Source organism: Hyperolius riggenbachi, chromosome 12, assembly GCF_040937935.1.
Source record: "Hyperolius riggenbachi isolate aHypRig1 chromosome 12, aHypRig1.pri, whole genome shotgun sequence".
Taxonomy (NCBI): Eukaryota; Metazoa; Chordata; class Amphibia; order Anura; family Hyperoliidae; genus Hyperolius; species Hyperolius riggenbachi.
In genome coordinates this window covers 194,972,585-194,997,187 of record NC_090657.1, presented here as the reverse complement: position 1 = coordinate 194,997,187, position 24,603 = coordinate 194,972,585, and the positions used below count along the sequence as shown (strand labels likewise).

The 24,603-nt window shown below is 44.7% G+C and overlaps 1 long non-coding RNA gene across 1 annotated transcript in view; it reads right to left on the bottom strand.

Annotated features, from left to right (window-relative positions):
- The window catches only part of LOC137542393 (uncharacterized), a 319,706-nt gene that overhangs the window by 239,864 nt on the left and 55,239 nt on the right, over nucleotides 1-24,603 (bottom strand). The window lies entirely within an intron of this gene.

The window sequence follows — 24,603 nt, the reverse complement described above, 5'->3', positions numbered from 1 at the left end:
GTGCCCCAGTATAGTGCCCCAGGATAGCCAGTATAATGCACCAGGATAGCTAGTATAGTGCCCCAGTATAGCGCCCCAGGAAGGGAAGAGGACAGTCCTGTGGCCCAACTGGGAGCGTCCCGCGGACCACAGGCAGGTTGGGGATCCCCGCCCTAACTCACCCCTCCATAGCCACCACTCCGCCCCTTCTTCTCCTCCCTGAGCCACTCATTCGCACCGTGGCTCCGTCCTCGATGCGCTGCCTCCGCCCTCTGCCTGTAGTTAGTGCACATCTACAAGAAAATGGCCGCCGCATGTCTGCAAATGTGAACGGCGGCGGCCATTTTCTTGTAGCCCTGAGAAGGGCGATCTGCGGGGGAGACGAGCAGGGGGAGCAGAGAGCGGCGACACATAGCTGGTGCTGCCGCGACACATGAATGTGTCGCGGCACACCGGTTGGGAACCTCTGGTCTAGCAGTATGAGGATGGAGCACTCTCCTCTGTCTCTTGCCATGGGCAAGTGGTTGCAGATTTGGATGAGGGCAGTTTCAGTGCTGTGATGTTTCCTGAAGCCAGACGGGTAATGAGTCATAACTGTTGTTTTGTAAGATTTTGGCTTCTAGCTGGAGGTATCCGGCTTTTTCAATTACCTTACCCAGAAAGGGAAGGTTAGAGACAGCTCTGTAGCTGGTCATTGCATCTGGGTCCAGGGAAGGTTTTTTGAGGAGAGGCTAACTAACTAACTTTGCCTGTCTGATATGTGACAAAATAATGATGGCAAGCAAACTTTGTGTACAGTATATAGGATGAAGATCTGCAAATTAGATTTAAAACAAGCAAACCATGCCTACCGCCTGACACCTGTCTGGGACTGTGATTTTTAATTAAGAAAGGTTCAAAGCAACCTTGAGTCTAAAGACATCAATCTAGATAAAACATACTCACAGCCAATATACTGCACAATCCTACAGTTCTGAGTAGTGGCAAAAACACTCAAATTCACACACAAACACAATTTATTTATTTTAAGCACAAATTGTAATTTGATCCCTCAGCTGACTGCCATGGCAGAGAGCTCATTTGTAAACACGGGATGTTAACAATATGTCTGCTTCTATGAAAACAGGAAGTAGTCAAACTGCAGATTTATTGCAGGATATGTAACAAAGAAATGTTTTTTTCTTTAAAGGTTAATACGCTGTTGCTCATCTCTTAGAGCAGAAAGGGAGCTCTGAGTTCAGGTCTGCTTTAAACTACGAAAAAAAAGTCCCATTAACTTCAGTGGTACCAGGACAAGGCAAGGAGAAGAAGACCTATTCAATTTTAAGATGACCCAGAGTACCTTGTAGATACAAAGAAGCATACCATGCAGTATATTTCAAAGGGTCCATCAGAGTTTGCATTTTTGTGGAGGAGTAAGCGTAATATATATATATATATATATATATATATATATATATATATATATATATATATATATATATATATATCTTTTTCGTAGTCTTTTCTTTATGCAAGAGAGTCTGTAGCTTGTCACTGATGTCAGTGATCTAATGCCACTCCTGCCCCCATGAGCCTAGATATTACATCCTGTACAATCAATACTTTCGATTGATTTTTGATCAAAATTGATCAAAATTTGATCGCTGAGACATCATCCCATCCAATGTGATCACAGTGACTGAATCCGCAGGGAATTGAATGTGAAAATTGATGTATATGGGCACCTGAAGTCCCAAACAGAGGTTGTCGTAAACATTGGGAGATGGGGGAAGTTCCTTATGTCCATAAAATGGAAGGCTCGTTAAAGCATTAAACAAACCCCAAACTTATGCTTCCAGGTTTTCCCTGGATTGTTCAAAATTCCAAAAAATAGTCACCACAACCACTGCCCAGTAATACAAGTGGTAAAAAAAAAAAGTGGTTCCTGATTCAGGTGGAAGTCAATAAATTTGTAATGCTATTCTGGTGTCCCTACATTTGCTCGAGTTTCCCGGCAGATTTGATCATTATGCCTGAGACCGAAGCCACAAGGTGGCCACCCGATCGCAATTTCGATAAATTTCCATCTGAAAAATATTGATTATGCAGGCTGGAAAGAGGTTACTCGAAAGGGGGTGTAAGGGTGTGCAGCGGCTTTCGATTTTGGGATGATCCAACAGACTACTGACAGGTTTCTCCCTCCCCCCCCTCATCTAAAATGCGCTTCCCACCAGGCTGTGTAAGTGTGATCATCTTATGCTCACCGATACGTCCTGGGTCTTCTCTCCATCGATTTCCCATGACCAGCGTGTTGTCGGGTCATGGGATACAGTTACCCCGGCGATGATGGAAAGAAGTCACAGGAGAAGTGCACCAGCGGACAGGTGAGCGTAAGCTCCGCTGCCAACACTTTGCATAGCCAAGGGGAGTGCTTTAGATGGGGAGATCTAAGGGCCAGGCAGGCGGTGTTGGTTAAGCCCGGGGAGGGGAGCACATTAGATGGGGGAACTGGGGGGCCTAAAGAGTGCACATTAGATGTGAGAAACATGGAGTCTGCGCAGGCGGAGACAGCTCCATAGATTTCCAATAGATTTAATGATGAAATTATTAAAAAATCTGTGTACAGTGTGTTCCAGTAATAGATCCCTCTCTGATCAGATTTTGAGCAGAGTGAGGGATCTATCTTGATGGTCAAATCTGGTGGCCATCTATAAGTGTATGGCCACCTTTAAATTGCCTGAGGCAGGAGAGATATATAAAAATAATCGGCAACCAGTGTTTTGCTGATTACACATAATAACACATAAAAATAATGAATACCAATGGGATTATATTGAAAAAAAATGTTGCTCTTTAATTGCGCATATTGAGCTAATCAATAATAAGCATATTGTGCCAGTTCACACAACCCCCTTCAGTGCAACCCCCTTAAGAGGCCCATACACTGGTCGATTTCAGCCGATCGATTCAATGGAATCGATCAATCGATAGATTTGATAAAATTGATTTCTGATCGATTTGCAGCCGATTTTGATCGATTTGATCTATTTGACAGGATGGAAAATCTGGGTCGATCTGCTGCTGGCCCATATGGCCCAAAGAGTTACATTGGATCTAATGGTCCAATAATGCATTTAGATCGATTTCCAATAGATTTCATTCTGAAATCTATTGGAAATCTGTTCCTAGTGTGTGGCACACATCAGATAGATTCCTGTCAGATTTGACTTGACAGGAATCTGACAAAAATCTATCTGTTGGTCGAATCTGCTGCAAATCTATAAGTGTATGGCCACCTTTAGAGGGCATTTTTGCAATATAATCTCATTATATTCAATATTCAATATAATATCATTGGTATTCAAATCAATCGGAAATCGATTGCTGATCGATTGGCCGATCGATAGATTTGCGGCCGATTTCGATCGATTTGACAGGATGGAAAATCTAGATCGATCTGCTGCTGCCAGCAGATCGATGGCCCATAGAGTTGCATTGGATCTAATGGTCCAATAATGCATTTAGATCGATTTCCAATAGATTTCATTCTGAAATCTGTTGGAAATCTGTTCCTGGTGTGTGGCACACATCAGATAGATTCCTGTCAGATTTGACTTGACAGGCATCTGCCAGAAATCTATCTGATGGTCAAATCTGCTGCAAATCTATATAAGTGTAGGGCCACCTTAAGTATGTATATTTAGGAAGTATTTGCATTTTTATTGCCTTAGCTCTGCCCAGATGCGCGATGGGAACTTTCTGCCATGCTTTATATTATTTTCATTTTCCAGTGCTGGAATCATGTTTAATTCAGGATATTAGCAACAGCCCCAAACAAATGTACAGAAATCCAACCAATAATTCAGCCCAATGCTCCTTGGACACTTTGACTAGCCCCCCACCTTTGACTAGCCCACCACCATGTGCCAACCACTTGGCTTGCTGTATGCTTACCAGTTGTAGTTGTAACCTAGGCTATAAGGTCATAAAGCATATAAGTTCATCCTGCAAATTCCTGCTCTTCACTTATATACATCCTGCCCCTCCCTTACCGGTATATACTTCTTTCATACTCATCGCAGTAGGCATTTAAAGAACGTATACAGGGCCAGCCTTGGGTTTCACAATGCCCTGAGTGAAAGTAGAATTCGGTACCCTCCCCCCAAGCATTGCAACATTGCTACCGAGAACACAGTGTTCTTGGTAGTGGCATGCCCTGGATATTAGTATTAGGTAGCCAGATGCATCCCTCACACGCAATTATGTAGTCAGATGTGTCCCCAATAGTATTAGAGTGTTACACAGAATTATTAATATGGGTTATTACTAGAAACAGAACTATCTCAATAGTATCCTTACAAAAACTAACTACTCGCTAAACTTAAGGGGCCCATACACTCAGCCGATTTTCTGAGCGACCGATCGATCCCGATCGATTGATCGTTTGCAAATCGGTTGGCCAATCGACCGATCGATGGCCGATTTCGATCAATTTTGATGGATTTCCATCGAACTGGCTGGGTGGAAAATTTAGGTCGATCTGATGAGATTGCTTATCAGTTTGCATTGGCCTTAATGGAAATCTGATGGCAAAAAAAATGCCATCAGATCGAATTTCAATAGATTTCAAACTGAAATCTATTGGAATTCTATCCTGGTAAAAAATGTTCTAAAAACGCATCAAATAGATCATCAGATGCATTTCTTATCTATCTGCTGCCAATCTGACGAGTGTATGGGCACCTTAAGTATTACTCAGTTTTGTATATTACACTGCACATTGTATTAGCAGCAGTCATTCTACATACCGGTAGCTATGTATTAGCTCTGTGTTAAAAGGTTTCAAGTGTTTTTTTCTAACAGTACAAATAAGTGTCAGAGACACCTGCGGTTTTTGGGGGGAGCTGTGAGTGATGTGTGACTGTATGTGCAGTCACCAAAGTTCTATTCTCTGGGCACCCAGTGGAAGGAAGGCTTTAAATATGAATCAATCATTTATTTATTATAGTAGCCTCTATGGTGTGTTCTCACTGTATCCACTCTATGATGGTGCTCCCCCTTATTGTGCTACTTCATGCTGAGCTGCCCTGTATCGAGTCCCCCATTCTACTGTGCCCGATTTACAATGCCCCTATATAATACATACATTATAGTGATTCCAAAATATTATGTTCACTGCAAAGGTCCCCCTAGTAGGTGCCCATATGTACTGGCTTTTATACTGGTCACTGTACAATGCCATATTTTAGTGACAACTTACAGTGTTCTATGGAAATCTAGTAGCCCCCACCCTTGCTGAGAGCTGCAAGCATTATCTCTGAAGAGTGAGGGTTGGTCGTCAGGGAGATATGTGCCCTGTACTCATAAATTGCTGAAAACACATATCTATGTACCTGAGGCTTATGACATGTTAGAGGTCGTAGATATACTGTCCTGAACATAACAAGTTGATTCACCTATAGCCCCTGATGAGTCATCTGACGTAACGCGTAGGGTGGAGCCAGGAAGGGAAGCGACCAGCAGCAGGAGGAGACGTCCCCTGATCGTTTTAACTTTTATATGCGCTTTTTACTTGATGTGTGTGAGTATAATTCTTGTTTTTACTTAATAAATCACTGGTTTTACACTATTGGAAGCTTTTTAGTCCTAGATATATACCTGAATTCTGTCTCGAGACTTTGGAGGTGGTTACTATCTGGAAACACTGTGGTTGAGACTGCAAACCTATAAAGCGTGGACAGCTGTCTGTGGAGTGTGGGCAGCAGCAGCAAAGCGTGAGCAGGCGACAAATAGGTGTGGATTGCAGTGAGCATATATATATATATATATATATATATATATATATATATATATATATATATATATATATATATATATATATATATATATATATATATATATATTTTAGTTTTTTCTTATTTTTTATTCCCGCCTCTGTACCTGCTAAAGCACTTCCTTTTAGGGCAGGAAATAAAGAATTATTTCTCATAGCAGTAACACAGGCAGCATTAAAATTAGACAGGAGCTCTAACTCTTTCTCACACTATTGAAAACTAAAATACTCATTTTGGTTGTTATTGGGTTGCAGAGTGAATCATACGTAGGCAGATCAAAGCCAACATGCAGATTTCTGATGCTAGGTTCACAGTGGGACGTTATGGTCTATGGTATAAAGTCTTATAGCGCTGGTTACCGCACTGCAATGATAAGTCTGTGATGTTCACAGTGCGGTGTTAGCGCTACACAATGAGTATTATCATGCCTCCCAACTTTTTGAGATGAGAAAGAGGGTCACTTAAGCCACACCCCTGCCACACCCCTAGTCATGCGTACCAAAAAGATTTCATAAGAAAAATATGTTGTTTTATAATTCAAACCACACTGGTTCCGTCTATCCTGGTACATTTTCCTTCATATTAACATTTAAAAATTAGTAATATATCAATTTCAAGCATGAAAATAAAGTTTAGAGTCAAACACATTTTTTTTGTACAATATATATATATATATATATATATATATATATATATATATATATATATAGTCTTTAATTAGATTTTTATTATTATTTATGTAGCACCAACATATCCCGCAGCGTTGTACAGAGTACATCACTAAGATGGCGCTGGGTCAGCAGCCACGGCACATAGCTCCTCTTTTTTCCTTATTTTCTTTTGCTTTTCCTCGCTATTTTTGACCGGTTGGATTTTTTTTTTTTTTGCATATTGGACATTTTGGACATTTTCTGATACACATTGCCTCACAGGTCTTCCGTGTCTGTGATGTACGGCACAGGCACATGCCTCTACTTCACAGCGGAGCCCGCACAGCTCTCCGGATTCCGCTGCCCGCCGTTGGGCCACCCACGTGAAAGGACAAACACACGGAGTCCACACGCCTGAATCGCTCCAGACACTGTGGAGCTCCCCATCCTCCTGGAGCCCCCAGCCTCCTGTGAACCACCCCACGCTAGCCGGCTTGGCCCCCCCACGTGGCCTGAGGCAACGGAGAGGTGCCCGCTCACTGTGGCCGACTGGCTGCCTCCCCTGCCTGACTGTACACCGGAGCCTGCAGCCTCATCGGAGCCCGGATGCGGCAGATGCAGCCGCGGACAGCAGAGAGACGCCGCTCTCTGGAGTCCCGATCCCTCAGACCGCAGCCTGCCATCAGTCTCTGGCGCCCGGACAGCACAGCAGAAGAGGGACGGCGCTCTCCGCACCCTGAGGTCCCGGTCCTCCACTGCGCCTGAAGCCTGAGACCTCACACCGCTGCTGCTGCTGATCTCTGGCCTGCGCGGCCACCCATGTGGTGACCACGTGGAGCACTACAGGCCGCTCTCAACGCCGCCTCCACCGGGCTCCCAGCACCTATTGCAGCTGGAGCAGCCCTCCACCATCACCGCTGAGCTCTGCCGCCTCCTCAGGCCCCCCAGGACCACCCACGTGTAGGAGCCCGGGTACCGCTGGACTACTGCTGGCTCCACCACCCAGGAGCTCATCCATCCACTACAGTCTCCACGGAAAGGGTAAGGGCCTAGCTCTCTCTACCACCCCTCGGTGGGCCTGCTCTCCCCCCCCCCCCCCCCCCCCCCACACACACATGCATTGTCACCCCTTTTGCCCAGCCTGCTTGCTGCTGCATTCCCTCGAACTGTGTGCATGCCGGATGTGAACTTGTTGTTAAACTCAGAGTGGTGAACTTTTTGTTAAACTCAGGGCTGACAGCTGAACTTTTTTTGTGTCTGGCCAGCTGAACCTAACTGCTAACCTGGCACCTGCTGCTTGCATTCCCCTGACCTGCTACCTTGTAGTACCTGCTGTTTTGCATACCCCTGAACTTCTAACCTGCTTGCTTACCCCTGATCTGCTAAACTACTGGTTCATGTCGGGCCATGTCTGGCTAGCTGCTTTTCAGGGTATCTGCTGCCCGCATTACCTGAGCTGTGCTTCTACCGTCGATCCCCTGCGGTGCCCGTGCTGAACTTTCTCGAACTTATGCTAGGCGCTGTCCGACCAGCACGCTCAGGAGAGTTATACGGAAGGCCTCCACTACGATGTCATGCTCTACCACCCCTCCCTGGCGATCCACCAGCTCTCGCCCCCACACCAAGGTCCATGGCCCACTCACTGCCATGCGCACTACATACACCAGGGAGCAGCTCCCGCAGTGGGAACCACGGGGTCCCTCTCCCCCTGTAGCCAGACTCCTGTCCAAACTAGTCTGGAATCACATACGACAGATCCTGGATCCGGCCCTGGACCTATGGGCAGGCCAGCGGCATAGAGGCTGTCGGGCAGGAGCCCGTGTGAGGCTTAAGAGGAAAGGTCTACGATCAGCCATCCCCTCTGTCCTCCTGGCAAATGTTCGTTCCCTTCCTAACAAGCTGGATGAACTGCGCCTCCTCTGTGACAGGAGAGACCTCAGCAAGACAACTCCAGTCCTCTGTTTCACGGAAACATGGCTACATAAACACGGATACATGAGGACATACCTGAGAACGCTCTCCATCTCCCAGGCTACAGCCTCACTCGAGCAGATCGAGACCCTGGACTCTCCGGGAAAAAAAGAGGAGGAGGTATCTGCTTCTATATCAGCTCATCATGGTGCCCCTCCTCATCAGTTCTCTCCAGGAAGTGCTCCCCTGACCTTGAACTCATACTTATCAACTGCAGACCGCCATACTCTCCACGCGAGTTCTCCTCCTATATCCTTGTCGGAGTGTACATTCCTCCTGACGCTGATGCCAAATCTGCCCTGCTGGAGCTAAGTGCGACCATCTCGGGATGGGAGACATCCCAGCCAGACTCACTATTCGTCATCATGGGGGACTTCAACAAGGCCAATCTTCGCCGGGAAATGCCACACTACCACCAGCACGTGGCTTGCCCCACCAGGGGCATGAACACCCTCGACCACTGCTACACAGCACTGAAGGATGCCTACAAGGCGGTCCCAGAGGCGGCTCTGGGCTCCTCCGATCACTGCCTCGTCCATCTTATCCCCACCTACAGGAGACGCCTAGAATCGGCAAAACCGACCCTCAAGACCATCAAAGTATGGACAGATGAGGCCAAGCTTAAACTCCAGTCCTGTTTCGACTGCACTGACTGGGAGACCCTGGAAGCGCCAAACCTGGATGTGTGGGCCGATAACGTCGCCTCATACATCGGGTTCTGTGAGGACTCCTGCATACCAAGTAAATCCTTCAAGGTCTACCCGAACAACAAGCCGTGGTTCACCAACAAGCTACGGCAACTCTGGAGGCGGAAGGAAGTCGCACACAAGTCTGGCAACCTGGAAGACTACAGAAGGGCGAGGAACGACCTTAATCGGGAACTGAGGGCCGCCAAAGGGGAATATGCTGAGAGGATGGAACAAAACCTGCGCTCAAACGACCCACGGGCCGTGTGGAAGGGGCTTAAGACTGCCACCAACTACAAGCCTCCCCCTCAACACGCATCACCCAGCCCAGAACTAGCCGAAGAACTCGGAAAGTTCTACTGCAGGTTTGAGAGACAGGAAGAATTGGGGGAGCACCTGGAACCTCACACTCCACCTCCATGCACCGGGGAGAACCTTACGAGTCCACCCCTCTCTCCAGCGGTGGGAGAGGATGATGTCCTGAAACTCCTGTCAACACTAAACATCAGGAAAGCCCCTGGCCCTGACGGAGTGACTCCAGCCTGCCTGAAAACCTGCGCCAGGCAACTCTCTCCCATCCTCTCCGCCATTTTCACCAAGTCACTAAGAGAAGGGAAGGTCCCCGCCTGCTTCAAGAGGTCGACCATCATCCCTGTCCCTAAGAAACAAGGGGTTTCCGAGCTTAACAACTTTAGACCAGTGGCCCTTACGTCCGTCATAATGAAAACCCTGGAGCGAGCAGTTCTATCCAACCTCAAACTCTCCACCTTGCCCCTTCTGGATCCCTATCAGTTCGCGTATAGGGCAAACCGGTCCACTGATGACGCAGTAAACATCTGCCTTGAATCTATCTATGACCACCTGGATAGACCGGACACGTACGCCAGAATACTACTCTTGGACTTCAGCTCGGCGTTTAACACCATCTGTCCACGCATTCTGCAGGAAGAACTAGCTGCACTGGGAGTGCACCCAAGCCTACGACTTTGGATCACAGACTTTCACACCAACAGGACCCAAGTCGTAAGGCTGGGGGACATCAGTTCACGAAGTATGACCACGAACACAGGCGCGCCTGAAGGATGCGTCCTGTCTCCACTGCTGTTCTCCCTTTACACAAACAAATGCAGATCCAGGGCAGACTCAGTTAAGGTCATCAAGTTCGCCGACGATACTACTATCATTGGACTCATCACCAAGGACAATGTCCAGGAGTACTGTCAGCAGGTGGAGAGAATCTCCCTCTGGTGCAAGGAGAACAGGCTGGTACTTAACACCGCAAAAACTGTAGAACTAATTGTTGACTTCAGAAGGTCTGCTTCCACCCCACCCCCAATTCACATCGATGGTACGGAGGTGGCAAGAGTACCCTGCGCTCGCCTCCTGGGCACTACAATCTCCAGTGACCTCACTTGGAGGCCCAATATCACTGCAATACAGAGAAAAGCCCAGCAGAGACTGTACTTCCTCCGCCAGCTGAGGAAGTTTGGCATGGCCCAAGAGATTCTGACCAATTTCTACTCCGCTACCATTGAGTCGATCCTCTGCTCATCCATTCTGGTCTGGTACGCTGGCGCAACCGCCAGCGACAGGCACTTACTTCAGAGGGTCATCAGGGCGGCGGAGAGGGTCATTGGGAGACCTCTCCCCTCACTTGCCCTCCTACACAACAAAAGACTGAGATCGAGGGCCCTGAAGATCGCCAACGACCCCTCTCACCCGGGCCACTGCTACTTCAGTCCGATGCCATTGGGACGGAGGCTTCGGGCCATCTACACAAAGACGGCTAGGCACAGTAACTCCTTCTTCCCCTCAGCTGTCAGCCTCCTGAACTCCCTCCACATACTCCCATCAGGGCACCCCCCACGACATATAGAACTGTCACGGACAGAGCCAACTGCTGCTCTAGTATGTTAACTGGAAATGCAAATGTAAAGTAAAATGTAAATGTTATTGAAATGCAAGTAACCGTCTGCTACTGACATGTGTAACTGTAAATTTCAGCTCCTGTTGCTTATCTATGTTATTGATTTATGTCTCTTCTGAGCCAAATGTACTGTGCCAAACCCAATTCCGTGCATGACCCAGTCATGCTTGGCAAAATAAACGATTCCTGATTCCTGACTAACTGTCCCTGAGGCCTTATTCACATTGCGTTTGGCTCGCGCGTCCGTCCGCGTTGGGCTGTATTTCAGGCGTCTTCTTTTTCCGATTCCCGCCGCTTGGGTGGGCGATTCGTTTTTGTGCTTAGTGGTTTTCTAAGAGTTTTATTCCAAGCGGTTTTGTAATTCACTCCCTGACGCAAGTCAGGAAGTGAACTCTTTGACCCGGAAAAGAATAAATACAATGTATTTATTCTTAAAAATGCAAATGCAATCGCTACACAAAGTGATTTTGTGAGCATTTTGCATTGCTCCTATACCTTCCATTGAGGCGGAATCGCCTCAAAAATGGTCCAGGCACCGCACGACCCGCGCTGATATAAACCTTCTCATAGACATTCATTGTCCACGCAGACGGGGGGGGGGGGGGGGGGGCATTTTTACAAACAGCACGCGGGTGAAAAAAAGCCCAAAACTCCTGCAGTGTGAACAAGCCCTCAGAGGGGCTCACAATCTAATCCCTATCATAGTTATTTATCTATCATACTCTAGGGCTAATCTTATGTGTATGTTTTTGGGATGTGGGAAGAATCCGGAGTGCCCAGAGGAAACCCATGCAGACACGGGGAGAACATACAAACTCCTTGTAGATAGTGCCCCAGCTCCAACTGGGGACCCCAGCAATGCAAGGCAAGAGTGCCATTCACTACGCTACCATACTGCCCAGATAAACAAAGACATTCAGTTAATTAGATTTTGCAAGTTTGCTCATCATCTTCTCAATGAGATGCAAATATTTCAGGTTTGCATGTGAATTCTATGCAACCTGAAATTTAGCTAAACATATGGGGCTACTGTGTTCCTTTGACTGGATCTCAAGCGGAATGCAATTCGAATGGAAATCTAAAATATACACATATTAAACATCTCTCCACTGCCTGTGTTACCTACACAGTTTACATTTAATCAAGAGCTGCTGTAGAAATGTGTGCATTTGGCCTAGATGACTGTTTGCTTTGGGGGGTGGTGGTTATGACAAGGTAAGGGACACAAACACCTGAAGTGGAGGTTGAACACAATAAGAATTGTGCTGGGCAAACCTGGAGACGTTTGGTTGCCCATTACCTGCTGTAAACATTTAAAGCAATCAAAAACAAATAAATACCTGTAGATGCTTTGAGTTCACATTTGCATGCAAACAGTTACGTCTCATTAGAGACATGAAACAATTGCTGGCAGTCTGATATTTGTGCAGACCTTCTCCATTTTCTGCACCAGAATACTAGCAAATGTCTGTGGCATGGCTTTGGCTCCACATGCCTCTTGCGTTCACTCTACCCCCCTCCCCAGGTGGAGTGATGTTGCTCAGCTGAGCCAAGCATCTAGGAATTGACACAGGTTGCCTTCAGACTGGTGGCTGAAACAATTCCAGACAAACATTTCAGTCAGTAATGTTGTCTGCACTGGCCTTAAAGGGATACTGTAGGGGGGTCAGGTGAAAATGAGTTGAACTTACCCGGGGCTTCTAACGGTCCCCCGCAGACATCCTGTGTTGGCGCAGCCACTCACCGATGCTCTGGCCCCACCTCCGGTTCACTTCTGGAATTTCAGACTTTAAAGTCTGAAAACCACTGCGCCTGCTTTGCCGTGTCCTTGATCCAGCTGATGTCATCAGGAGCGCACAGCGCAGGCCCAGTATGGTCTGTGTCTGCACAGTACACTTCTGCTGACATCAGCGGGAGCGAGGACACGGGCGTGCAGGCGCAGTGGTTTTCTGACTTTAAAGTCAGAAACTCCAGAAGTGAATCGGAGGTGGGGCCGGAGCATCTGTGAGTGGCTGCGCCAACACAGGATGTCTGCGGAGGACTATTAGAAGCCCCAGGTAAGTTCAGCTCATTTTCCCCCGACCCCCCTACAGTATCCCTTTAAAGGGTAACTATACTTATGTATGTGTGTTTCCCCAAAAAACTAAAGTGGACCATCTGCCTAGGAGGTCCCTACAGATAACTAACTACTAACACACTGACAGTAGTGGACCTGAACTAACAGAAATGCACCCTGTAAAGACAGAAGAAAAACAGAGAACTGCAGCCTGCATGTATTTTGAGAGTTTAGACTGTAATTTCCCCTCATTTGTGTCTAATCACAAGTTGTAATCGGATCTCCCCGCTGTGTCACATGACTGCCAACGGCAGATAAGCACATTTGAAAACACAGGCTTTATACAATATGTCTGCTTCCACGAATCAGGAAGTAAAAACAGTGCAGATTTATTTTAGGATTTTTATCAGCTGTAACAAAGAAATGTCTTTTGTTTAAAGGTTATTATGCTGTTGTGTATCTTTTATGCTGGGAATACACTATGCGTTTTTCAGCAGATAGATGGATGGTTCGATAGAGAATTTCCGGCATGTCCGATCTTACTTTCGTTCATTTTAATCGCTAGATTAGGTAAATCGACTGAAAAAATTCCCAGCATTAGAGCAGAGAGGATTTCTCAGTTCAGGTCCACTTTAATGTCATCTATCAAAAGAAGGTAACCATCAAGTGGGGCTTCTTCCATCCAAGGAAAGGTTTCTAATCAGACTGCTGTTACCTTTCCCCCCATCATTAGATGCTTTGAGGGTAAACAGGTGATGAAGTCACTACTGCTGCTAGTAAGGACTGACGTCACACAGCGGGTGGGGGGAGCATTACAAACAATGGGATTGCTGCCGCTGGGTTTGAGTAGATCCGCCGGAAGGATTGCTCGCGAGTTGGGGTTCAGCGGGTGCCATACAGACGCCTAATTATCCACTAAGGCGGTTGTTATCAGTCGCCTCTGCCAACTTAAGTCAGGCATGTGTACAGGTCTTAAAACTTAAAGAGGAACTTCATCCTAAACAAACATACTGTCATTAAAGGAAACCAGAGATGAACGCTTTGGCACAAAATAAACATATCCCCCGATAGATTTTACAAAATACATACTATACCTGGTATTTTCGCCGCTCTGGTGTGACTTTTTTGTGTTTTTCTTTTTTTTACTATAACTCCATGCAAAACACAGTTCATCAGATAAGCATATTATTTAATGGGCTTTGTGCAAAATGAAATCACCATTTCTAAAAACCTCTTATGACTAACAATAGATACCCGTACATTAGCAGCTCCTCCCATCTCATCACTGCTCTCTGTGATGCTTTGAATATACAGACCAGGAAAGCAGAGCCAGAAGGGGGAAGGCTTTGGCTTGAAAAGACATCAGAGAAGACAGACTCCGCTATAATGATTCCTGATCAATGCCAGACTGTATGATAAGTCAGGGCTGATAACAAGCAGGCTGAGCAGTAAAGGATAAAACAGAGCAGGGTAGGTGTTTTCTCTAATGTTCCCACTGATATATATGGTGAAATACATGAGGGTGCTTTGTCTCTGGTTCACTTTAAGTTATGTTAATTGAAATACATAGGTAATATAATCTCTTAACCACCCTATTTTAAAAGAACAGCCTAATATTTGTGATTTCACGGGGGCAGCCATCTTTTTGGTTGAAAGGAGGCGACAGGGAGCATGAGACACAGTTCCAACTGTCTTGGTCACCCCTCCCAGCTGCGCACTCTAGGCAACAAGAACAACATTAAAAATCCCATCAAGCTTTGTACAGCATCAGGGGAAAAATGCAGGGCTGTGGAGTCGGTCCAAAAATCCCCTGACTCCGACTCCTCAGTTTAGGATTCCACCGACTCCGACTCCTCGACTCCGACTCCTCTAATTTGCATATTACAATTTTGTTGATTAAAAGTATGTAACGTGAAATTCGTCTCTTAACTGCCAACGCTTAGGAATTTTACAAGACAACTGAAGTGAGAAGGATATGTAGACTACTATATTTATTCCCTTTAGACTAAAACTAGTCCTTGGTAAGAGTACTTGTAAAAGTTACAAACCGGAACAAAGAACATCTATCAGGCCCTAGGCAATGTAAGTGTGGGAACATGTAAGAATGATGTGCAGGTACTCTGCAGGGGAATAAGGAGATTGTAAACAGACAACACCTCTGTGTTCAATGTGCACAGCATTCTCAGTGGATTCCCTGCAGCTCTGTGGGGAGTGCATATGTAGAGTATAGTACTACTGTGTAACAAAGTAAACCTGAGACTGATGAAATTAAAGTTTTATACATACCTGGGGCTTCCTCCAGCCGCCTTCAGGATAATCCATCCCTCGTTGTCCTCCTCCACCACCTGGATCTTCTGCTATGAGTCCAGGTACTTGAGCCAGTCGGGCGTAGTGCGCATGCACACACTCCACCGCCAGGAGCATACTACACCTGCACAGCACTATTGCGCAGGTGCAGAATGTTCCTGGCTGTGGGAGCGGCATGTGGCCGGACAGCGCTGACTGGCTGAATTACCAGGACTCATAGCAGAAGATCCGGGTGGTGGAGGACAGCGAGGGACTGATTAGCCTGAAGGGGGCTGGAGGAAGCCCCAGGTATGTATAAAAAAAAAAAAAAAAAAAAAAAAAAAAAAATTTACTTTTCATCCGTCTCAGGTACCCTTTAATTTGCAGTCACTAAACCAAATTTTAAGAACATATCAAATTATTTGATTTCATCAGCAAAGGGAGTGCATACATTTGCATAAATCAGCATCAGTGCAGAATTATTTCCATCTCATTGATCATCTCTATTAGTGACACAGCTACACATCAGGCTTTATTCTTACAGCATAGATGTTATTTAGTATATATAAGAGATTCCTGTGTACACATCATATATACAGTCACAATCAGATATGTATATCTGACCTTAAAAATACGGGGACTGCTTTATTGAAGCAGCACAAGTAACTAATTTTGATTGGTTTATTTCATTTTTGTGGACTAAGCACAGCTATTACTGTATATATACTGTATATATACATTATTTTTAATGACTATTTTTTGAGAAATAGAACATTTCATCATATTTTCTATTTTAATTACAGTTACAAATTCATTAGGAGTCGGAGTCGGTGCATTTTTTCCCGACTCCGACTCCAGGCACCCAAAATTGCCCGACTCCACGACTCCGACTCCACAGCCCTGGAAAAATGCCTGGGCAGATTTATTTGATGGGGAGGAGCTTAGTGTCTGTGCAGCTAAAAACAAGGCTTGGGTAATAAAAACAACATTCTGATGCTGTGAAACTGTTAAGGAAACACCAAGCCTTTTCAGTGCTGCGGAGTAAATTTTTAGTCTGTAGGTTCACATTAAACTCTGTTGCGTGATTTTTTTTTTTTAATCTTGTACCTTGTTGTCTATCTCCCTAATGAACTATTGTTAAGCGCTGCTTCATAGGTTGGTGCTTTATAAATACAGTAAATAAATGATAAATAACTATACCTGCTGACAAAACCTTTTACAGAAACAATCCTTTCATAAACAAATGCATTCCTATGTACCATTTGTGCATGCTTATTCCTGTGGGGGAGGGAAAGTGGAAAGACAGGAGTCTTCCCTCTGCCAACAGTAGTTTGTGAAAATCAATAGTGAACAATCTGATAAAGTACATGGTAAAATGCTGATTTGGGGCAGATTTTTGCACTGCAGGTGGGAAATCAGACGTGGTACACAAATGTTTCTGAAATAGACATGCAATGTGTGTAGATTTCTTAGAACCAGGGAGAGGAGAAGTCAGGGTCTGCTATAGCTCACAATAAACTTTACATTAGGCAAGCTCACTTTAAAGTGAAAGCAATCTTCATACTAGCGATAGGGCCTAACCCGTCATTTTATAAAAGCAAAAACGGTTTTGATACCATTTGTCAGCGAAATGCAGCAAGCAAGCTTTCAAAATATTACAAATGCTTGGTTTTCACGTTTCCATACTAAACACTCATACTTTAGATGATCATAGCCTATAATAAGAATACATCTTCCTCTACAGAGCTACACAGCTGCATGCACACCAATATGAGAGAGAGATTGAAGATTATTCAAGATTTGGAGATGTATATATTCTTCTCAAGTTGTGAAATTTCCAATTTTGGACTAGTTGGCTTTTTTTTTCATAAATAAAAGTGAGTGTAGACTAGTCTACATAGCTATTTACCATATGTATGCACAAGAATGATTTAAATGACAATCAGGCACCCCTGCACCACCTTTCAGTAAATCAGAAACATTCCCCTGAATAAAAAATAAAAAAAAACACAAAAAACAATCAAACTACATTTCCACTCATATGGAGATTCTCCTTCTCTATACAAGAGATGCACAAAGGGGAGACCACATAGTTTTATAATTATGGTGAATCAATTTAAGCAGCACAGTGCAATTTGTAGGTCAGGGAATGTGTACACATCTTGTACTTTGTCAGTTTAGCTTTCATATGTAAATAGGAGTAGAAGTCTAGCTCGCTCAAAGCTTGTGCTATTAAACTTTTTAGTTAGATAATAAAACACTTGTATTTCAAAATTTTCAATGTATTTTGCACATTTGATTGGTATCTATCTACCCTTGTGTCATGATACAAAATGATTTTCTCTCATTTTAGGATGTCACCGACTAAAGCTATGTAACTGTTAAAAATAAAAATAAATAAATAAAGTGTCCAAATTAGAATTATACATGATTGTGCAGCTCCAAATACAACGTTTCATAACCATTTTAGTGAAGTACCAAAAAACTGCTACACTAAAACAACCATGGCACCAAAGTGCACATAGCAATACAATACAATACAATAACATTTGTAAAGCGCTTTTCTCCCATAGGACTCAAAGCGCATAGCTGTGTCTCAGATTAATACAGGGTTTCAGGCTGGGTTGTGTTACAGAGGAGATAGTCAGATGTTCATGAATGCCAGACTAAAAAGGTAGGTTTTCAGTTTAGACTTAAATGCTTCCAGGGATAGGGCTGTCCTGATTGGGTGTGGCAGGGAGTTCCAAAGTGTAGGGGCAGCATGACAAAAGGCTCTGTCTCCAAAGGTTTTGAGGTGGACTCTGGGGGTGACCAAGGTGTTCCGTCCTTTTGATCTAAGATTGTGGGGGGTGTGATGTAGTTGCAACAAGTCCTTCAGGTATCCAGGGCCCAGATTGTGCAAGGATTTGAATGTCAGTAAGCCAATCTTAAACAGAATTCTCCATTTTATCGGTAGCCAGTGGAGTGAGCTCAGGGTTGGTGTTATGTGGCAATGGCGGGGTTGGCTCGTTAACAGCCTTGCGGCGGCATTCTGTACTAATTGCAGGCGGCGTAAGTCTTTCTTATGCAGGCCTGTGTAGAGGACGTTGCAGTAGTCTAACCTTGATGTGACGAAGGCATGAACTAGGGTTGGAAGATCCTCTGAAGGAATTAGGTGTTTAATCCTTGCAATATTCCTTAGGTGAAAGAAGGAATGTTTCACAACAGCTGAGATTTGATTCCTGAAGCTTAATTTCCCATCAATCAGTACTCCCAGGCTGCGCACACAGTCTGAGTTGTTCAGGTCTGAGCTCCCTATCCTTAGCGGTGTTGGTTGAGACTGGAGCTGCTTTGCTGTTGAGCCCTGGCCCTCGATAACAAGAACCTCAGTTTTGTCAGCATTAAGTTTTAGCCAATTATTATTCATCCACTCCTGAAGCTCAGCTAAGCATGCGTTTATTTGTGGAGTAGAGTCTGTGACATCAGGTTTGAATGACAAATATAGCTGGGTGTCATCAGCATAGCAATGATATGTCAGGCCATGTTTTTGTATGATTTCTCCAAGTGGCAGCATGTAAATGGTGAACAGTAGTCAAGTAATCTATATTTTTCATGTGCAAACAGTCTCCTACTTACAAACAACTCGAGTTACAAAGTTTCAGAGATACAAACAAAGCTGTCTACATGCACAAAATATTACAAATTTTTTTGTCATTAAAATGTTACAGTATTGTATCAACTGTGAGGCTAGGTTCACAGTGAGCCTTTTTGGTTGCATGTTATAAAGTATTATACCGCACTGCAGTGATAGGTCTATGCGGCATTCACAGTGCAGCATCAGCATCACGGTGTAATGTGTTCAATTATGGTAATGCACCGCATGCAGGCGCTACCTCTTACCACACACCTGAAGAATACTTTTCATTATCTGTATGCTTCATTGTACCTACTGTATGCAACGTCACGCGGCAGTAATGTGTGGTGCGGCTTTTATGTTACGTCACGTTCCTGTTGAACAGGGAAAACAACACAACGTCCCACTGTGAACCTGGCTTTATAAGAAGTTTAAGACACTTTTAGGCTAGTTACACACCAGGACGTTGCGTTTAGGGGACGATATACGGCACATAACGTGCCCCTAACGCAACGCCTGGTGCTCTCTGGTGTGGACGTCGGAGTGAGCCGTGTTGTGCAGCTCACTCTGGCGTCCGTGATGCATACTCTTGGACGCATGTGGCCTCACGTGGTCCCGCCCGGCCAATCGCCGCACAGAGCGGCCGCTCCAGGAAGTAGACACTGCACGTCACTGAGTGCAGTGAATATTAATTATACATGTGCCTGGCCGAACTCCCCTCCTCCCCAACATGACTGAGCATGTGCAAACAGTCAAACGCACAGCATGCAGCACTTTGCTGCGTTACAATGTAACGCAACATGGGCAGTGTGAACAGCTTGTGTTACATTGCTGTGCATTGGGGGAGCGTTACAGGCTGCCCTAACATGCGCCTGTAATGTCCCTGTGTGCAAGAAGCCTAAAGGGATACTTAAGTCAAAAATAAAAAATGATTTTTACTCAGCTGGGGCATCCCTCAGCCCCCTGAAGCTGTATGGTGCCCTCGCAGCCTCGCTCCGATCCTCCTGTCCCCGCCGGCGGCTACTTCCGGGTTCGGCGACTGACGCCGATAGGCTGGGAACGTGAGTGATTCTCCGCGTTCCCAGCCGCTATATCACCCTCTATGCTGCTATAGTGTATAGGTTATACGCTATAGCAGAATAGAGGGCGATAGCTTCATAGAGGGTGATAGCTTGGGAGCGTTAGCGCTTCAATGTTAAGTATGTAATCGCTGGCGTAATCGCTCATCAAAACCTGCACTGAGCGATTTTGCTAGCGTTTTGAAGTTACTGCACACTGTATCAAAATTAAAATTAATTGAAAGGACCAATCAGACTTTAAAACGCTAATCGCTACACAGCCGCTGGCAAATTGATACACTTTAAAAGCGCTCCCTAAACGCTCATGAAATCGCTTACAATCTGCTCATACAAAACATTAGCGATTGCGATTAGCGATAGCGTTTTGTAGTGGGTTCCAGGCCTAAGGGCTTGTTCCCACCTAGGGCGTTTTTGCCTTTTCTTTTTTTTTTTTCAAAATCGCCCTAAAAGTGCTTGTGCAATGATTCCCTATGAGAGTGTTCACATCTGAGCGGTTCGATTCTGATCCACTCACTAAAGCACTTCCTGTACCATTTTTGGGGAGATTTGCCTCAATGAAAGGTATAAGGAAATTGCAAAGTGCTTGAGAAAACGCTCTGTATTGCGATTTCCACAGAGCTTTCATGAATAAATACATTGGGCTTGATTCACAAAAGAGTGCTAACTGTTAGCACGGCCGAAAGGGGGACTGAGGGACTGGGTTCCAAAAGATGGACAGGTGGATTGGATTCTATAAGAGGGACTGTCTCTCCAAAAAAGGGACAATTGGGAGCCCTGATATTGTATGATACAATGCGTCAGTGTGAGAGTAGCCAAATTTAACAGTGGGAGGTTAAACCAACATTTAAGGCAGAATAACTCACTGCAATGAAACATCAATGCCCCGTTCACAGTGCACACGTTGCGTTGGGGTCTAACGCTGCACGTTAAGTGAAAGTACTGCATGCTGTGCGTTACACACGTTATTAGCTGCGTTGGACTGTTTGCACATGCTCAGTAATGACTTGGAAGCATACTTTTCATTGCCTGTATGCTCTAATGTATGTGACCGTAACGGGGCATTAAGTTGCGTTGTGACTTTTTGGGGGCATTGCGTTGTAATTTGTGTTGCGACTTTAATGTCGCATCAAAATGCAACGTCCTACTGTGAAAGAGGCCTTAAGAAATACATAAAGGAGTTTTTTTAAGGTTAGAGAACATAAGTGATCCCGCAGACTTGGTCTGTATGGTTTAACAAATACAAATCTTCTGTCAGGTACAACCCTCACCTGGGTCATATTATGATACAGTGGGGATGCTGAAAGCTTCGTCACTTAGGCCCTGATTCACTATACTGTGGTAAAATTGCTGTGTGCAGGTAGCACAAGGCAATTTTACTGTTAATACCGCTCACAGCATTGCACCAGTTGCCTAATTAGCGACACCCACATTATCTAAGTAGCGCAAGTGTTGGTAGGGTAACGTGTGCTGAAACGTCTTAACTGTGCAATGCTGCTGCCAGTACCCCCTCCCCCATCCTTAGTGGCATTGATAGTGCATTCCTCCATACATAATCGATATTTTTACAATAAAAAGGAGTCCATACATGTTTAGATTGCCACCCAGTGTGGCAGATCGATCCCTGTCTGATCTGAATGTGATCGGAGAGGGATTGAATCTCTACCATAAACTTCACACAGATTTGTAATAGATTTCACCACAACATTGATTGAAAAATCTACTGAGCTGCAGTATTGCCCTATTCGATACAGTGCAAAGCTATTAACTGCCGATCTGTTGCAATTTCCTGCTATGTCCAATGACCAAAATTTTTCATCTGGCCCGATCGCAATTCCAATCAATTTTCGAAGCATAACGATCAAAATTACAAATTGAAGCGGCTCGTAGTGCTTACCATACTGCAATGCACCATATATGTGATGTTCACAGTGTGGCGATAAAGTTGCGTTAAGAGGGGTTGTGGTACTGCATGAAGTACATTACTGCTAAACACATGTTAACAGTGAAGTGTAGCATACTTTTCATTTACTGTATGCATACCTCCCAACTTTTTGTGATGAGAAAGAGGGACACTCCAGGTCGCTCTGTACTGCGCGATCGGCGCTGTCAATCACCACCACATGTGCCGGAGCGGACTGCGCAAGCGCAGTAGTTCTGCGCCTGCGCAGTCCGCCCTGGCCCATGTGGCGGTGATTGACATCACCGATCGCGCAGGCGCAGTACAGGAGGTCGCTCTGACGTCATCGCCGGGGATCGGGAGGGACCTGTGGCGAACGGCTGAAGGGAGAGCTGCGGCGAGGGACGTGCTGGGAGCTTGGAGCTGGAGGAAGCCCCCCCGGTAAGTAGGACTTATTTTCTTAAAGAAAATCTGTATTGTTAAAATCGCACAAAAGTAAACCTACCAGTGCGTTAGGGGACATCTCCTATTACCCTCTGTCACAATTTCGCCGCTCCTCGCCGCATTAAAAGTGGTTAAAAACAGTTTTAAAAAGTTTGTTTATAAACAAACAAAATGGCCACCAAAACAGGAAGTAGGTTGATGTACAGTATGTCCACACATAGAAAATACATCCATACACAAGCAGGCTGTATACACCCTTCCTTTTGAATCTCAAGAGATCATTTGTGTGTTTCTTTCCCCCTGCAGCTATCTTCCACTGAAGTGTCAGGCTGTTTCTTCCTGCAGAGTGCAGACAGCTCTGCCTGTATGTAATTCCTCAGTATGTGAAAGCCCAGCCAGCTCAGAGGAGGATTTATCCAGCTTGAAAAAGATAAGAGAGAAGCTGCCCTAATCTAAATAATACACAGGCAGTGTGCAGAGAGGGGCCTGGAGGGGGGAGATGCATCACAGAACCACAACACTGAAGAACTTGGCAGCCTTCCAGACACAGGCTGACAAGAGAGAGATAAGTTGATTTATTACAGAGATGAAGATAGTAGAACGTGCTGCAGTAAGCCAGAACACATTAGAATAGCTTTTGGAACTTGTAGGATGATAAAAAACAGGGTGCAATTTTTGTTACGGAGTCTCTTTAAAGCTTGCCTGATAACTAATATAAGCCACGCCCTTGCCACACCACTGATCCCGCCCCCGACACACCTCTAGTCACGCATACCATAAAGATTTCATAAGAAAAATATGTTGTTTTATAATTCAAACCACATCGGTCCTTTCTATCCTGGTTCATTTTCCTTCATATTAACATTTTAAAATTTGTAATATATCAATTTAAAGAAGGGGAATAAAATTTTGAGTCAAACACATTTTTTAGCAGAGAAATATATATATTTACATAGTAAGTGATACAAAGTCCTGAAAGAGGGACAAATGAGGAGGAAAGAGGGACAGGGCTCCCAAAGAGGGACTGTCCCTCCAAAAGAGGGACACTTGGGAGCTATGTGTATGCTCCACTGTACCCAACGCGACCATAATGTGCAGCGCCACTGTCCCGATTCGTTGCGTTCCTGCTGTCACAGGACATGCAGTGCAATGCCCACTGTGAATCGAATGTCCAATCTACTGCAAAATGGCTACCTAAGTGTCTGAGTTTGCCTCATTTCCTCTCCAATCTTGGAAAAATCAACACCTCAGTTTCAGCTTCTCATGTGCCCATACTGGAGCTTTCTCTCAGGATCATTGTTTGCCTTGTAGATTGAATGAAATATTTAGACAAAGCTGACTTGTGTTTACCTGCCTGTTCCAGTTTGCTCTGACCCTTCCGATGACATCACAATATTCCAAACTGCCCTGAAACTGAATAAAACCTCTTTCCTCTGTAAATGCAAACTGCCACAGCATTCTGATTATCCATGAAACAGTCATTGTTAATTATCAGAATCATCTCAACAGCTAAAATGGTGCTATATTTACCCATGCACCTTTTTTCTTCTGTTGTGAAGAAAGTTCACACTTCTCAGCAACTTGTTTCTAATTTAGACCAAGCTGTAAAATGCAAACAGCTCCTCTTAAAATAGCCTGCTCTAGATCGATACAATAAATACAGCTTTATCTTATAAAACTTTTGTGGAACCAGGTTCCCCAAATATAAACATCTTTCCACCACAGAGTGAATTATAATAGTCATTATTATTGTCAGACATTAAAATCTACTGGAATAGGCTCAACAGAGTTCATGAAGTACTTATGCCTGCAAATAGGGAAGAAAAAATATAATACTTGAGAGTTAGTTAATGAATTTCACCAGAAACCATTTTTTATTCATGTTATTTGGCGCTGCTGAAACCTGTTGATCAGTTATTATAAGTATTATGTAAAGATATTGTTATTGTTACTCTGAACCTGCAATACATAACATAAATATTTTGACTATGGATGTTTTCCCAAGATGGAAAAATATTGTGAAGGGTACGTTGGAATCCTGGAGGTTATCCTTGTTTATTTTAAAGCAGCATTCCCAAAATAGACTTTATATCACAAAAAAATAATAAGAAAAAAACATTGTGGATCACAAGTGACTTTCAGCTACTAAAGTACAGTTGGAGTAAATGCAAACTACTGTACAGTACTAATTTACATTTA